The sequence below is a fragment of the Triticum urartu genome, chromosome 3A (assembly GCF_056163025.1).
Source record: "Triticum urartu cultivar PI428250 chromosome 3A, HENAU_Tu73, whole genome shotgun sequence".
Classification (NCBI taxonomy): domain Eukaryota; kingdom Viridiplantae; phylum Streptophyta; class Magnoliopsida; order Poales; family Poaceae; genus Triticum; species Triticum urartu.
The window spans coordinates 619,326,712-619,341,991 of record NC_141875.1 but is presented as its reverse complement, the minus strand read 5'-3'; the positions used below and the strand labels follow the sequence as shown (position 1 = coordinate 619,341,991).

The 15,280-nt window shown below is 46.5% G+C and overlaps 1 pseudogene; it reads right to left on the bottom strand.

Moving 5' to 3' along the window:
• Positions 1-3,942: 3,942 nt before the first annotated feature.
• On the bottom strand, positions 3,943-4,764 carry LOC125548913 (putative CCR4-associated factor 1 homolog 10; annotated as a pseudogene).
• Positions 4,765-15,280: the final 10,516 nt, after the last annotated feature.

The window sequence follows — 15,280 nt, the reverse complement described above, 5'->3', positions numbered from 1 at the left end:
CCACCATCTGCCACTAGTCCCAAAAGCCAGGTCCAACTCGTGAAGTCTCCCAAGGGGGCAACGACGCTAGGTGCCGCCAGCGTCCAAACCCGAAAAAAAAAGGTTTCCCTTGGAGCGATTTGGGTGGGGTCATGAACTGTGTTGCCAATGCCATCAGCAAGGTTAGATGCCCGCGACGCCACCATTGATGGCTCGACCGCCGCCGGAGTATTTCAAAATTTCCACTCACCCACCTTGATCCGGACTTATTTGTCCACCTAGCACTCCACATGCGAACCGCTCCGCCGCAAGGAGCCAGGCCCTAGATGCCCATAACCAAAGGACCTGGATCTGGATATCTAGATCCATGGCCTCAAGACACCTAGAGCAAAGCCACAAGGACGCCCCGGCAGCTGCCGAGCCCGCCTTTTATCTAAGGGAAGTGTTTGTAAAGCTAGACGCCTACACTAGTAGAAAAAGGGTCAAATGTTCAGCTCATTAGTCCTGGTTTGTATTTGAGCCGGCACTAATGTGATCAATAGTGCCGGTTCTAACGGCTAGGCGGGCGGCGCTCATTAGTACCGGTTCGTGGTGAACCTTTAGTACCGGTTCGTGGCACAAACCGGTAGTAAAGAGGTGGTGGCCTTTAGTACGGGTTGGTGGCTCCAACCAGTACTAAAGACCCCCCCTCCTTAGTACGGGTTGGTGGCTCCAACCGGTACTAAAGGTGGTGGCCTTTAGTACGGGTTGGTGGCTCCAACTGGTACTAAAGACCCCCCCCCTTTAGTACCGGTTGAAGCCACCAATCGATACTAAAGGTGGTGCGCTGCCACCCGCAGTGCACAAAGTTTAGTCCCACCTCGCTAGTTGAGAGGAGCTCGCACCCGGTTTATAAGCCCCGCCGCGGCTACCGTGTCGAGCTCCTCTCTAAGCAGGCCTTTGTGGGCCTATTGCAAGTCTTCTGCCCTGTGGGGCCTACTGGGCCGTACGGGCCTGCATCCTGGCCCAACTAGAGGTTGGGTTTCTAATCGTATGCAGGCCGTGCCGGCCCAGTAGGCGGGTTGTTTTTGCTTTATTTCAAAAAATATAAAAAAATCCACCAACCGGGACTAAAGGTCCCCAAGACCACGGCGCGCCTCGTGCCACGTGGTGGGCCTTTGGTCCCAGTTCGTGCTGAACCGGGACTAAAGGGGGCTAAAGGTCCTTACGAACCGGTACTAAAAGCCGTTTTTCTACTAGTGCTAGTCTTTTTTTGCAAAAAGAAAATCAGGTGAATAAGAGAGAGAAAGAAAAGTCTTTTGTACTCTATATATTTTACCTCCGCACTTGTAGAACAAGGCAACATCTGAATGAGAGAGAAAAAGAAAAGTGCCTCATGGCAACATCCTTACATGTACCTTAACATTGTTCATCAAATAAACATAGCAAGTTAACATACTAAAATTTCTTTTGATCTATAAATTTAGCACTGTCACTTTCAGTGTATTCCATCTTACAACCCCTTGTCACTCGAACACATATATAAAATTGACCATCTCTTAGAGAATGAAGCATAATTCTGATTTACTCGTCATCACAAATTATGTAACTGGAAAGTTAATGAGGAAAAATGATTTATTTTTTTGTATAGCAAGAGAACCCCGACGCCACAGAGTTAGTTGAAAAGGAGGTTAAAAGCCTCCTCCCCGAGAAAAGTTTAGGGTTCCCCTGCTTCTCGCTGGCGCCGCCGCTGGTCCGCCTCGTCTCCGATGGCCTTAGGCCATGGCGTCGCGGTGGATCTCGTTCCTTGCCGGCGGGAGGGCTCTGTTTTAAGTTGTTCCTTCGTGTTTTATTAGTGTTTGTGTCTTGTTCAGGAAGATGAGACCGCAGTGGCTTTCTGAAGATGGACTAAGGTTCTCCCCGTCTAGCCCCCGTCCCGATGGTGTGTCTAGCATCGTCAGTGGACGTGTGGAGGTGTGTCTCTCGCGGATCTGTCGTTGGTGGATTTGCTTGGATCTGGTCATAGTTCGTCCACGTTCATGTGTCTTCGGGTTAGATCCTTCCGATCTACGCTACTCTTCATCGGCAGCGGTTGCTGTTCTGCTACACTGGTCCTATGGGGCCTTAGCACGACGACTTCCCGACTGTCTACTACAACAAGTTTTGCTCGGCTCCGGCAAAGGAGGGGCGATGACGGCGACGCGCCTTCGGCTCGCTTCAGTGCTTGTAGTCGTCGCTAGGTGGTCTACGGATCTGGATGTAATTTTTATTATTCTGGTATTCGTTGTACTGTCATGATTGAAGATGAATAGATTGAAAGTTTTCTCGCTAAAAAAAAAGAAAAGAAGGTTAAAAATCCTTACATAGTGCAGAAAAAAGAGAGATATTGGCATCTCACAAAAACACCAAGCATTCCCTTCTCTCGAGACACGGTTTCCTCATTGGTCATACTCAACCTATTTGGAGAACTGGTGGACTGGTCCATATTTGGATAGCACACTAGGCAGGTTAGCGGTTGGTTTGTGTTTTATTTTAAGGTTTGGTTTATGTTGTGTAGAACTTGGTTATCTTAATATGATATGTGCATGCGACTCATATGGTTATTACACTACACCCTGGCTCACACAGATTTAACTTATTTGGTTACCACAGCACAGCTCATGCACATTTGATTGTCTGATACATCATCTATGTACTAACATGGGGCAATGGGAACATAACATACTAGACATACATAAACTGCACACACCACATCGTCCTCGTTAGGGAGTTGCTTACATGCTTGCTGTGCCGCCTGTGAAGCCCTCTTAACATGCGTTTCAGTCCGACTGGAACATGAAGGTCGACGAGGTTGCCCTGGCAGACGCGCACGAACACTTTGTTGCACTCCTCACTGGGCGCCACGAGCATAGCCCATGGAGTTCCTAGCAAATGAACATGAGCAACATCAGACCAGGGATTGGCACGGTGCCCTTCTCCACAGCCATGCGTTCTGCTTCAGTCTCCCGGGGCAGCGCTAGCACTAGCTCCTACTCTGCTGATCTTCTACAGCACCAACTCAGCGGAAAAAAAAAAACTCAGCGACGGTGTCAGTGCTCTTTTTGCCGGGAGTGTGCTCATTTAGGCCTTGTACAATGCTAGGTATTTAGGGAGGTGCTTAGAAAAATAAACTGAATTTTTCTGAAGTACCAGTGCCTATTTTTAAAAAAGAGACACCTAATTAAGCGTCTACCCTGTATAAATAAACACCGGTGCTTGAGAAAAACATGATTTATTTCTCTAAGCACCCCTTTAAACACCTTGCATTGTACAAGGCCTTAGAACACTGCATTACTTGTAGTGACCGCTGGACGGGTCATCGGCGTACCTGAAGATGGCCACGTGGTCGTTGCAATCATCTTGTTTCATACATGTAAATCTTAGAAAGGTAATAGGGGGCCACGGGTGATGACCAGCTTCTTCAAGGAGATATGGGTGTGTTTGGATTGTGGCCAAAGTGCATCCTATCAAAATTTTGATCATGACCCAAAATTGATCTTTATTTAGATGGTTGCCAATTTTTGACATGCCAATGAATTCTAGCCAACTCTAGTTTATTTTTCTTGTCAATGTTGATCAAATCATGGGCAACTAAAATTTTAACCAAATTTTTGGCTAGCCAATGCTTTGATGGGGCAATCTTGGGCACAAACCAAACACACCCTATATCTTAGGGGGGGGGGGGGCGACAAAATTTATGCTTGGTTTACTCCAATACCTCAGTTCTCAAAGACCAAGGTACACACCCAAAAAATTTCGGTTAAAATACATCCCACTTGCTTCCAAAGAAGGCTCGGCAACGCTGTCATCACAAATGGTTGGTCAAGGCTGAAAATCGGCCCATTTATATGCCCTGAGCATCCAGCTTATTTGAACATCACAGCATTCGAATTCTTGACCAACATTGCTCGTGTCTGATATTCTGATCGACCGTCGAAGAACTAATTAATGCTGCAGGCCCTGAAGCAGACCTCGGAACCTCTCCGCGTTGCTGTCGAAGCGCAAATCCTAAAGGCCAGAAGCGCGCGCACGCCGGCGGCGCCTGCGAGGTGAGGGCTCCCCCACGGCGGATGGATGCGCAGGCTAGCGGCGATGCGGTACAGCCCCACCGGCATGCCCAGACAGCCGGCCGCCATCGTGGCAACGTCGTAGACCAGTCAGGTCGAGGTAATACTGCATGCCGCCCACGAACCCGGCCACGTCGTGCGGCCGCGGGGCGCCGCCCGTGACGATTTTGAGCAGGTATCCTACGTGGTAGGCACCGGCGTAGGTGATCCACGACAGCGGCCGCCCGTGTCCGGCGCCGATGAGGCCGGAGCCCATGAGCAGCGCGCCGAGCATGTCGAGGTCGAAGCCGCGGTCGGCAAGGTAGTCGAGGGCCTTTTGATCGTGCGGGTCGGCGAGGCGGCAGAAGTCGCGGAGGTTGAACTCCCGGCCGACCTGCTGGCCTTGGTGGTCGCAGACGGCGATGCCGACCTGGAGCGGCTTGAGGAGCGCGTACTGCTGCGCCACCGTCATGCTGTTGAGGTCCTCGCCGGCGGCGTGGACGAGTCCAAGCCTCGTTGCATTCATCTTGTTTCATACATGCAAATCTTAGAAAGGTAATAGGGGGTCACATGTGATGACCAGCTTCTTCGAGGAGATATATCTTGGGCCGGGGCTGGACAAAATTTACGCTTGGTTTACTCCAATATTTCAGTTCTCAAATACCAAGGTACACACCTAAAAAGATTTTGATTAAAATACATCCCACTTGCTTCAGAAGAAGGCTCGCAACGCTCTTATCAGTTATCACAAATGATTGATCAAGGCTAGAAATCGGCCCATTTATATGTCCTGAGCATGCAGCTTATTTGGATATCACAGCCTAGCTCATGCAGATTTGGATGACCAGTCATGAAGAATGCAACACGGGGACGATGGGCACCAATTCATAGAACACATACTGCACCTGTCAACTCTCAGTACGTGGTTGGTTGGCATGTGTATGTTGGTATGATGATAACAAATGCTGGTAGGTTTCCTTTTTTTTTATTATATTCTAAGGACCGCCAGCTTTCGCACATGAACACGTCACCGTGTATCTTCAACGTCGAAGGTGATGTACTGCACCTCACGTTGAAGGAGACCCGTTCGGAAGTGCGGTACACAAGCAATCCGACAGGCGCCTTTATAGACCTGAAACCCCACACGTTCGGGAGGCACCCCGTCAGGGCATGCAGCGACTATGGGCTGCCCTAGATTGGCTTGACCGCCCCTAGAGCCTCATGGTTCACCGTCCTACAACAAAAAGAACGAACGAAGAACGAGGAAGAAAATGAACAAGGGAGAAGATAAAAGTAAAGGTAAAAGATGATATATTGATAGATCGATTGTGTGTTGTTCAATCGGTCGTCACCCCTTATAGGTATATAAGAGGCGGCTAGACTTCCCATGCAAAGAAAAGGATTGGATTCACATCCAAAACCCTATCAAATTCAGATGGTTTGTCTGAACTTTTCAAAATCGTTCGGTCTAAAATTGGCTGCAGAGTCTTTTTTGAGGCGGTAAACGACCTTGGATGGAAACGAGTCCAAAAGCAATTTTAACCTTTTCAATGAGATGAACAACTTTCGTGTTTAACGTTTGTTTATCAAAGGCTATCTTGAGGGGGTTTTGGGCTATTTACCGAAGTCTACAACAGAGAAATCTGAAACCCGGATGATTGTCCTTGGAGTGTCCGGCCATCCTTATGCAGCCGCGCATTTTCGGCTCTATTTTGCATACGCCCTTCGATTAAGACGTTTTTCATATCAAAATCGACCATTTCGACGAGACGAAGACAACCCGTGTATAAACTTTTATCATATGAGGCTGTCTTGGAGGCCTAATCGGCTGAACATTACTCTGCATACAAAATCCTAGTATTTTGAGCACAACTTCGTCCCTCGAGATGAGATCGGATGGTAATGGCCCAAACTCCAAAGATGTTCATGTCGATAATACTGAACTTTTTCATGTAGATCACTTCTCCATTTGAGGTCATCTTAATTAGATTCTTAACCGTGCCAAAATATGATGTCAACACCGGTCTTGTTTTTTTCTTTTTCTTTTTTTGATAGGTGAAGTATCACTTGTTGTTTCTCCTTTGGAGACCGTGGCACGTGCGAATTTTTGGACACTATATGGGAGAATTTATAATTCTTGCTGAGGGATCGCCCGGCTATGTGCATCTAAAGGAAAGGGTACACGCAGGGGCCGATGAAAAGGAAAATAGTATTTTTTTAGCAGTAAAAAGAAAAATAGTTGGTATAGTATATTTAACCTTAATTTTTGTACTATTTCTGTATTTACGATGAAGTTTAGGTCCAGTCATACTACTTTTGTGTAATTTCTACAACTTTTAACTAGGTATTGATGTTTGGCACCCCGAGTAACTAGATCCCAGGTCCGCCATTGGGTACACGTTGTAGCTCGTGATGTTTAACTTTTTTAATTTCAAAGGAGCTGAATCTTGAAATACTCAAACACCAATATTATAAGAAAACTCTTGAAAGAATGTTTTTCATCCTCTCCATGCCCCACATACCGATGACACATCGATGTCGTCGTGGTTGTAGTTTTTTGCTATTGCCGGAAAAAGAAAAGTAGTATCCACGCAGCTAGTCGAGAAGTCTTCAGGAAGTGCCGGTGACAACCCGAACTCGATCTTGAAGGATCCATTGCCTAGAGAACAAGAGGACACTGGGTTGATCACACAATCAAAGATATTTATGAAGTCACATACAATCTTGTCTAATCCATAAATTTAGTATTGTAAATTATAAATATAACTAAAAATCTTAACTGAGCCTAAATTAAGTGTTAATCCAACCTTTTTGTCATTGGTATATGTATATGGTAGGAAAGTTACTAACCAATTACACTTTATTTGATAAATACCGAAAATTGATCGGATGAGCGCTTGGTTAGTAACTTTATTTTTTAGCCTAAATTAAGTGTCAATCCGAATTTTTTGTCATTGGTATATATGGTAGGAAAGTTACTAACCAATTACAATTTATTCGATAAATACCGAAAATACACTATATGCCTCGGGTTAGTAATTGAAAAGGAAAAAAAGAAAAACAAACCTTAAACTTGTAAGCGAAAGCTAAATTGAACCCCTTTCAATCCTTGAAATCAACACGCCGAATTTCTGATGCTGGTCTATTTTGAGAGTGTTTACAAACAGGGATTGTTGGCGTGCGGGTCAAACCCGGATTGCTGGCTGTGTGGAGCCGCTTTGGGCCGGCCCATTGATGGATATTATACCACCAGTTTGCGCCACTTAAAAATGTAACAAAAAAATAGGTGCCCCAACAGGATTCAAACACAGGACGCTTCGAGCCAAAAAAAATATTTTCTTTTTTGAGGTGAGAAAAGTATGCGCTAAGTGGGATTCGGACCCACGACAAGGAAGGCATGGCACCAAACGAGCCAGATGTTCGTTCCAATTTTATCGGATCGTTCCAATGTACACGAGCCGGATGTTAGCCAGTACAATGAACGAGCGCGTCTGCCTCGTTAAGTCGTTAGGCAGCATGGCGTATTAAACCTTTTTAGTTTCGAGAATGGGAAAAGCTGTGAATCCACCGGCCGAAAACAACAACACGTCCGCCGCCTTGCACGGGTGTCACGCGTCCCGTGGGCCACACGCAGGCCACGTCTGGAAACCTCCTCACGTTATATACAGCAATGACCTCCATGATTTATTTATCCAGCAACACATCCTCCAGTGCGTCTTGCGCAGCCGCAACCAACTGAATCATGCCAGCCGAGGCTCCGGCGTCGGCGAGCAAGTGCTCGGCGGTCCATGTCCCTCCTCATTTCCTTGCTCATACATACTCTCCCTCTTACCAATTTAATCAGCGCCGCCTTTGACTCGAACAACACTGATGCATGGATTACACCGCTCCATCGTCGCCCGCCTCCGCGAGGCACACCGCCGTTGGAGCTTCGTCCGCTGTCTCCCATCGTTCCACGTCGCGGTGTTCCAGAGGAGCACGGCGTCCATGGTTGTCGCCTCCTCAAGCTCAGTCGCAACCGCCGGTGCCGCAGCAGTACAGTTCGTGCAACATTATCTCTGTTTCATAAATTTTCTGTAACAAGGCTTCTGTTTCATAAATTTTCTACAAACATTTGTGCAACCTGCAAAAAAATTCTGCAACACAATCTTTATTGCAAATATTTCTGCAACATGATTTATGTTACAAAAGATTCCGCAACAAGGTTTTTGTTACAAAAATAAAGGACGGTCGCTAGATTGTCTCACATCTGACGGTTCGCGAGGCGAGGATCTTTTAAAAAATCCGCCGGTCGACGCGTAGCATCTCCCTTCGAGCATACCCTTGGATAAGAAATAATTCCTTATTTAACACTATCTTAAATTTTGTTTCCTTATTTGACACTGAAAAACCTTTCCTTTCTTATCTAACGAGTCTAAACTTTATGCCTTTTATAACACTTTCGTCTATTTTAAGCCTAAATGACATCTGAAAAAACCTTTTGTCCCTCATGTAGTATGTGTGTGTACGGAAAAATAACGCAGGCACACAATATCAGTGTGAGGGCAGTAGCATGCAGAATTCACACACAGCAGCACGCACACACGCATCACACACACACGCACACACACACACGCAACACACTCACAGGTAGCAACACACGCACGCATCAACACACACGCACGCCGCAGCACACATAACAGCACAGACGCACGCACCCAGTGGCGAAGCCAGCTATTTGGCAAGGTTTGGCTCATGCCATACCTAACCTCTGGTGCAAATACGTACGCATATTTTTTTTTTGAGAGAAACGTACGTGTCCAGTAATTAGTTTGATAGATTTTTAAGTTCTGAGCTGGGCCATGCCTCTTGCTGGGGCATTTTCCTGCATAATGTATTGGACTGCACGTCACATATCCGCACGTAATGGATTACATCTGTACCATCCTTGCGACTAAGGGTATGTACTCAGTTTTCTCTAGTTATAATCACGTGGTACATTTATTCCAGTGACTTCTCGTTGATGAAAGACGAATCGATTAGTTTGGTCTAGTAAATTGGTGAACAATCATCCATATAATTATTATCTAGTAAGGTATTTTGAACGTTAATATTTAGGCCTTCTTTCGTTTAGAGGAATTTCATAGGAATTCTAGAAGATAGGATTCTTATAGAATTTTTTTTCTTTAGAGCCCTTTGGTTCATAGGAATGGATTCCTATTCCTACATAGGATTGGTTCCTATCCTCCACATTTCATAGGAAAATAAAAAAGAGCTTAGACTTAATGAAAAAATTCCTTTGGTGTCAACCAAATGACATCTTGTTTCCTATTCCTATTCATAGGATTTGAGATACATGTCATCTCATTTTCTACAAGATTCCTATTCCTATGATAATTCTATCCTATGAACCAAAAGAGGTCTTAGCTTTTCGATCTGTGTTGTATTTGGTAAATGTGAAGTAATATACATCCAGTATTGAGTTCTTTCAAAATTACATTATACACAATTTTCTCCTTCACAAACTCCGCTACACCAGAAAAATATTCTTGCCTCCGCTACTGCACACAACAGCATGCACGTACACACGCAATAGCAAACACCCACAGCAGCACACGCGCGCGCACACACACAGCAGTAGCACATACGTACGTGCACACAAACACATGCAACATCACACGCATGGGCACACAAACATACCACATGAGGGCAAAAGGGTCATTTCAGATGTCATTTAGACTTAAAATGAACATAAGTGTTATAAAAGGCATAAAATTTAGACTCGTTGTTAGATATGGAACAAATTATTTGTTGATGTCAAATAAGGCATAAATTTTAGACACGGTGTTAAATAAGAAATTCTCTCCTCGGATAATGCATGTCTATCATTTCTGTGTTGAACCTTTTCAAAAATCATTTCTGTTTTGAAGGGACTATGCGTGTCACGGTGGACACTCCATCCACAAATTTCCTTCGGAATGTCACGTTGGCGTTTTTGAACATGCTCTCTTTAAGTGCACAATTATGAACTGCAAAAACCAACTTTAAATTGTCAACTGAAAGGATGAAACAAAGTTCCCAACACACACATATACAAGGTAAATGAACATGAGTCGTTACAGAATTGGACCATCTAGAGGAGCAAGATATTACCCGGGACTGCGGAAAATGTGCCTTTTACATTCTACCAATGTTTTGCGTATGGCTCTGATCAAGGGCAGCATCAACCTGCAGTTTAGGGACATCCAGATCAATTGAAAATGATTTTTTTATTTTGTCCATCAGACCATCCCCCCTCCCCCCTCCCCCCGCTAGGGCGACTCGGGCGGAGCCCAAATACCTAGCCGCCACTGCGGCGCACTCCCTCCTCCTCTCCCTCTGCCACCGCCGGGGGTCGACGGTGGTGGCGGGGGATTTCCTCTCTCCCACGTCTCCGGGGTGGTGCCGGGACCCGTGGCGTGTGGTGGCGTGGCCGATTCGGCTTTTGCGGCGCAGCGGATGTTTGCAGCAAGCGGCGGGTGGCCGGCCCGTCCTCGGACAGCAGCGGCAAGGCGCGACAGGCGGCCTAGTCACGAACGGCGGCGTGGGCTGCGGGTGCAGCGGCCGGCCTTTCGGGCAGCGGCGGTCGACGACGACGGCCGGCTAGGCTGCGCTGGCGTGCAATCTGCCTTCAGATCGGCGGCGGTGCGGAGGGCCTGGTGGTCTCGTCGACGGCACCTCCGGTCAAATCTATTCTGGCCAGTGCAGCCGGTAGTGGTGGTCATCTCTTCCGTCAGAGGTGGTCGGCCTGAGGCTGGGTGTTCGGATCTCCAGATTCATCATCTAGTACTGGCTACGAGTCGGGAAGACATAGTTACAGGTGAAAATCGAGCCGACGGCGGGCGATGACGGCCTTTTGCGTCGTTACCTTGATGAATGCATCGTCGTGTTACTACTGTCGACTCACTCGTACTGCTCTGGGAGAAACCCTACGATCTTGTTTTCTAGATCGGACGATGGCAGCACTGCGGTATCGTTTCTATTTTGGGAGCATCGTTTGTGGAGCAACGCTGGAAGTCAGAGACAGGAGGTGGAGCCCGTCAGAACGGATCTGGACAGGCCCCCCGCGCCGCCCGACGCCCACGAGCCCGTCAAAACGGATCTGTATAGGGCCACCGCCGCCGGGCACACCACTTCCGCCAAGCTTCCCCAGATGGACCAAGCCCCACCACCATCGCACAGCCGACGCGGCACCGACGAGCGCCCACTCCACAACGTCGTGACCCGCAGCCCCGCTGTCGTGCCCTGCATGCAGCGCCGCGCCCCCGCTGGACCCCCAGGACCCTGCGCCGCCGGATCCAGACAGGGAGGAGAAAGCCCCGCCACCACCCGTCCCGCCTGGTTGCCCGCACGGGCGGTGGCGAGGATGGCGAAGAAGAAGAAGGGGGAGGCGAGGGAAGCCGGTGGAGAAGAGGCCCGCCTGACCGCCGTGGGATGGCGGCGCAAACAAACGGGCGAGGAGGAGGGCGTTTTCACGTCACAAGGAAAAACTTAGGGCATGTTATCCAACTTCATCCAACTTCACAAACCAGCTTCACTAGCCATCTTCTTGCTTCACCTTGCGATTCCCAAACGTTTGGCGTCGGTCGTAGCTTCTCTCAGCGATGCGGCCTAGCTATGAGCTTGGTGGGCTGGTTGGGCGCCAGTTTGGGCCGGTTGGAGGTAGCCCAGCTTGGGAGAATATGAGAGAAGGAGCCCCTGTACCGATTTGATCAAGGGAATGAGGAGCGATATGTTCCAGCGAGCGTACCGGTTCGATCTGCCTTGACTTGGCGGAGGCAGCTCCTTGTAAATAAGGCGAACTTCTTCTTTTTCAATCGGTGGAGCTGGGCCGACCGAGCTTCATGTTTTTGCATTGTGATTTGGCTCAGCTCCTAGAAGTTAGCTTCATGGACCAAAAGCGTTGGGGTTGTCTTCTCTCTGAAATTTTGTGAAGTTAGGAGCTGGATGAGATCAAAACAGACCCTTAGCCTCCACTTCTAACCCCTTCTCCACCTCCACGCCCCAATAAATACTATCGTCAAGCGATGGTCCCCTAAACAAGAATAGTGTCCTCGCCTCGTTAAATTCATAGGTTTGTGCAAAAATTGGTTGCACTGAACCAACATTGTTGTGCTAGGAAGTGGATGGGAACTCAAAAAAGTTCTTACAAAAGCTTTTGGTTTAGTCCAGTATCTCAGATTCTCATTAACCAGTAAGATATATGAAGTTCAGACGCATCTCAGTTTCCTCAAAAGAACTAAGACCTGCGCTCCCTGGGAAAGCAATTAGCGTCCAATTTATATGACATGAGCATGCAACTCATATGATTATCATAGCCGAGATCATGCTAGGAAAAAAATTGGAGGAGAAGATTAGAAGAAAGTTGCCCCCCCTACGTAGCTCCGCCAGTGTTTGATAGACCATGCTACATGCGTGCTACAACCTTGACTGCAGTGGACCTCACGTCGTCTTAGGACAGGACGTGTTTGTTCATTGCTTGCAACGCCGTATGCGCTCAGGATCACTTTTTTCGAATAACTCAGGATCACATTTGACCGGAGCACATGCATATAGACCATGATGGATAGACTAGCCTCGGCCCTCAGGCAAGCGTAGACATGCATTCCATTGCATCACACGCTAGCCTGAGGCACGGCAGCGAAAAGCCCACCAACACAACCTCACCCTCCCTCGCGTGCACGACGCAGAGTGAATTACAGGTCGGTCGAAAATGTGAATAATGCTCCAATGGAATACAACACGAATTCGTGTTGCTTGAACCCAACTAACAACAACGAAAAAGTAATGGCGACAACACATGAGTGACGTTGATGGCGGTGTCACTCGAGCACCCAGCTCAAGCTCCGGGATGAAAACCTAGGTCAGAACCAAGTTGGTTATACCTAGAAATGGTGATGGTACGTCGTTACCTTGTTAAAGGCATTGCCCGGATATGCTCGAACTGGTTCTTTAGAGCGAAAACCTAGATTCTGACTGGATGCGATGACGATGGCGCTTGAGTGTCACTCCCTTCCTATAGGCGTTATTGTCAAAACCCCTCGATATTTATGTGGTGTCATGAGATGGTTGGTGTGGATATGGTCATTGTTGTAGTTTGCCGATCGTGGATCTGGTCAATTTGGGGTTTTTCTTTTTTCTTGCTTACGCATAGCTTTGGTCCTGCATGACTGTGCTATTTGCTAGCGTGAGACCGGGTGTGTGCTTATTGTATTTTGTATCCTCTTAATGTTTCATTTTGAGCAAATAAAATTCACTCTTTATCAAAAAACAGCAACACCAATAAGTGTGTTTGTACAGATTACCATATGCATGACACTGCTACATATTACTAGTACCCCCTTCGCCGGTTTAGAAGGTCTAACTTCAAAACAAAGATTTGGTTTATAAATCTTATTTTTATTGTTCCTTGTTTCATGTTTAAATTTCGAGATGCATTAAATCACTGCATGAAAGAAATGAGAAAAAATTATCAATGCATATAAAAGTTTTTCGTCATTTAGTGGTTACACATTAATGTGTTGCAATTAATACATTGATAAACACATTTTTTAAAAAAACAAATGCATTAATTGAGTATTTCTGCTAACTACAAAAATCATTCCACCACACACAATCTATCTTGGCTGGCGAGATTTTTGAGTTAATCCCCTTAAACCGGAAGGAAGGAAGTAGTATATTATGCTAATCATGCCAACATGCAAAAGCGTTGAAAAATGAAGGAGAGGTATGTATGATAATCATCTAAAATTATATAAGTTTGAACTGATCAATACAAGCTGAGAGGTATATCGTCTTTGTTCAGTTACCAGTTTTTCTAGACAAGACACTTCTTTTTGCACCCTCTTGTATATTTGCCCTTTGTAGGAGCAGAACAGGTGAGTGAGAGAGAAGAAAACCCCATGGCAAAACCCATGGAAAGATATAGTTACATTTATTATTAAACAAAGTCAACATACAGGGAGTTTTCTTTTGATCTAGATGTATTGCTACTAATTTGGTACTTTCACTTACAACCCTTGTAAAATGCAGCGCGTGTGAAATGTACTCGCTTAGAACATGGTGCATAGCCCCGATGTCTATAAGTACAAGTTTGGATTCCCGGCAAAATTTCTTTACAAATTTGTATGTGAGAAGAAAAAAATCTGAGTAGCGGAGATTGACTTAAAGCGACAAAGACTCCAAATGTGTTGTTCTAGAAACCTCAACTATGTTGTACCCTCTTCCTGAAGAAATAGTACTCGGTTCACTCAGTTTGGAGAAATAGATTAGCTTCTAATTTCTCACACTAGCTCGAACGATTTGGATAAAATGGAGTAATCGTTCAGCTAACTCGTTCAACTTTGAGTATAGAGATGCGTCAGGTCATAATTGAGAAGATCCATGGGATGAGTGCTACTCGGACTGGAGTCTAGTTTTGTACAACATGATTGCACTAAAGTAAACAGTGCTTGGCTGTGGGCGAGGACTCGACAATAATTAACTAGTGGGCTTGGTTTATTCCAGTATCCCAGTTTAGATGCGACACCATACAAATCTTAAATACCTCATGCTTTCCGTCAAAGGAAGGCTCGGCATACCAGAACCAGAACTGGGACAGGTTGAAACCTGGACCTTCCGGCGAGAGCAATTACTTGCTATTTATATGATCGGAGCATGCAATTCCTTCTATCACCACATGCAGATTTTGATGAATCAGTCATGCAGGAGGCAGCTTGGGGCCATGGGCACCAGAACGTCCTGATCAGAGTGCATGATTTCCGTGCCGCGTGCTTAGAATCTTATTTTCTCTATCTCATAATGTAAGATTGTAAGATATTTTTTGACACTACCCTATAGTTAAAAAATGTCTTACATTTTGGCACATAGTAGTAGTTTGTGATTCATATATCTGGGGAGTTCTTAATTCCCATCCCGCACGAGCTGCAAATGAATGGTTATTTTTGGACGCCGATAACTGCCACACGTGTGGGTGTTAAGAAATCTGCCCACACGTTCTGTGTGGTGCCTAAGGGGATCAGGCCACACGTCTGTGTGTGGGCAAAACAATTAGCGCCCACCTCTTTTTTCCCCTTCCGGTCCCTCTTACACGCGTGCGTGTGGGCGAAATAGATAACGCCCACATGTTTGGTACGTCAGGCCTCGTACCTCATGCTCCCGCATGCCCCACGTGACACTTTACCGTGCGCCCCGCAGTTGCCATGGGCCGGACCCTCGTC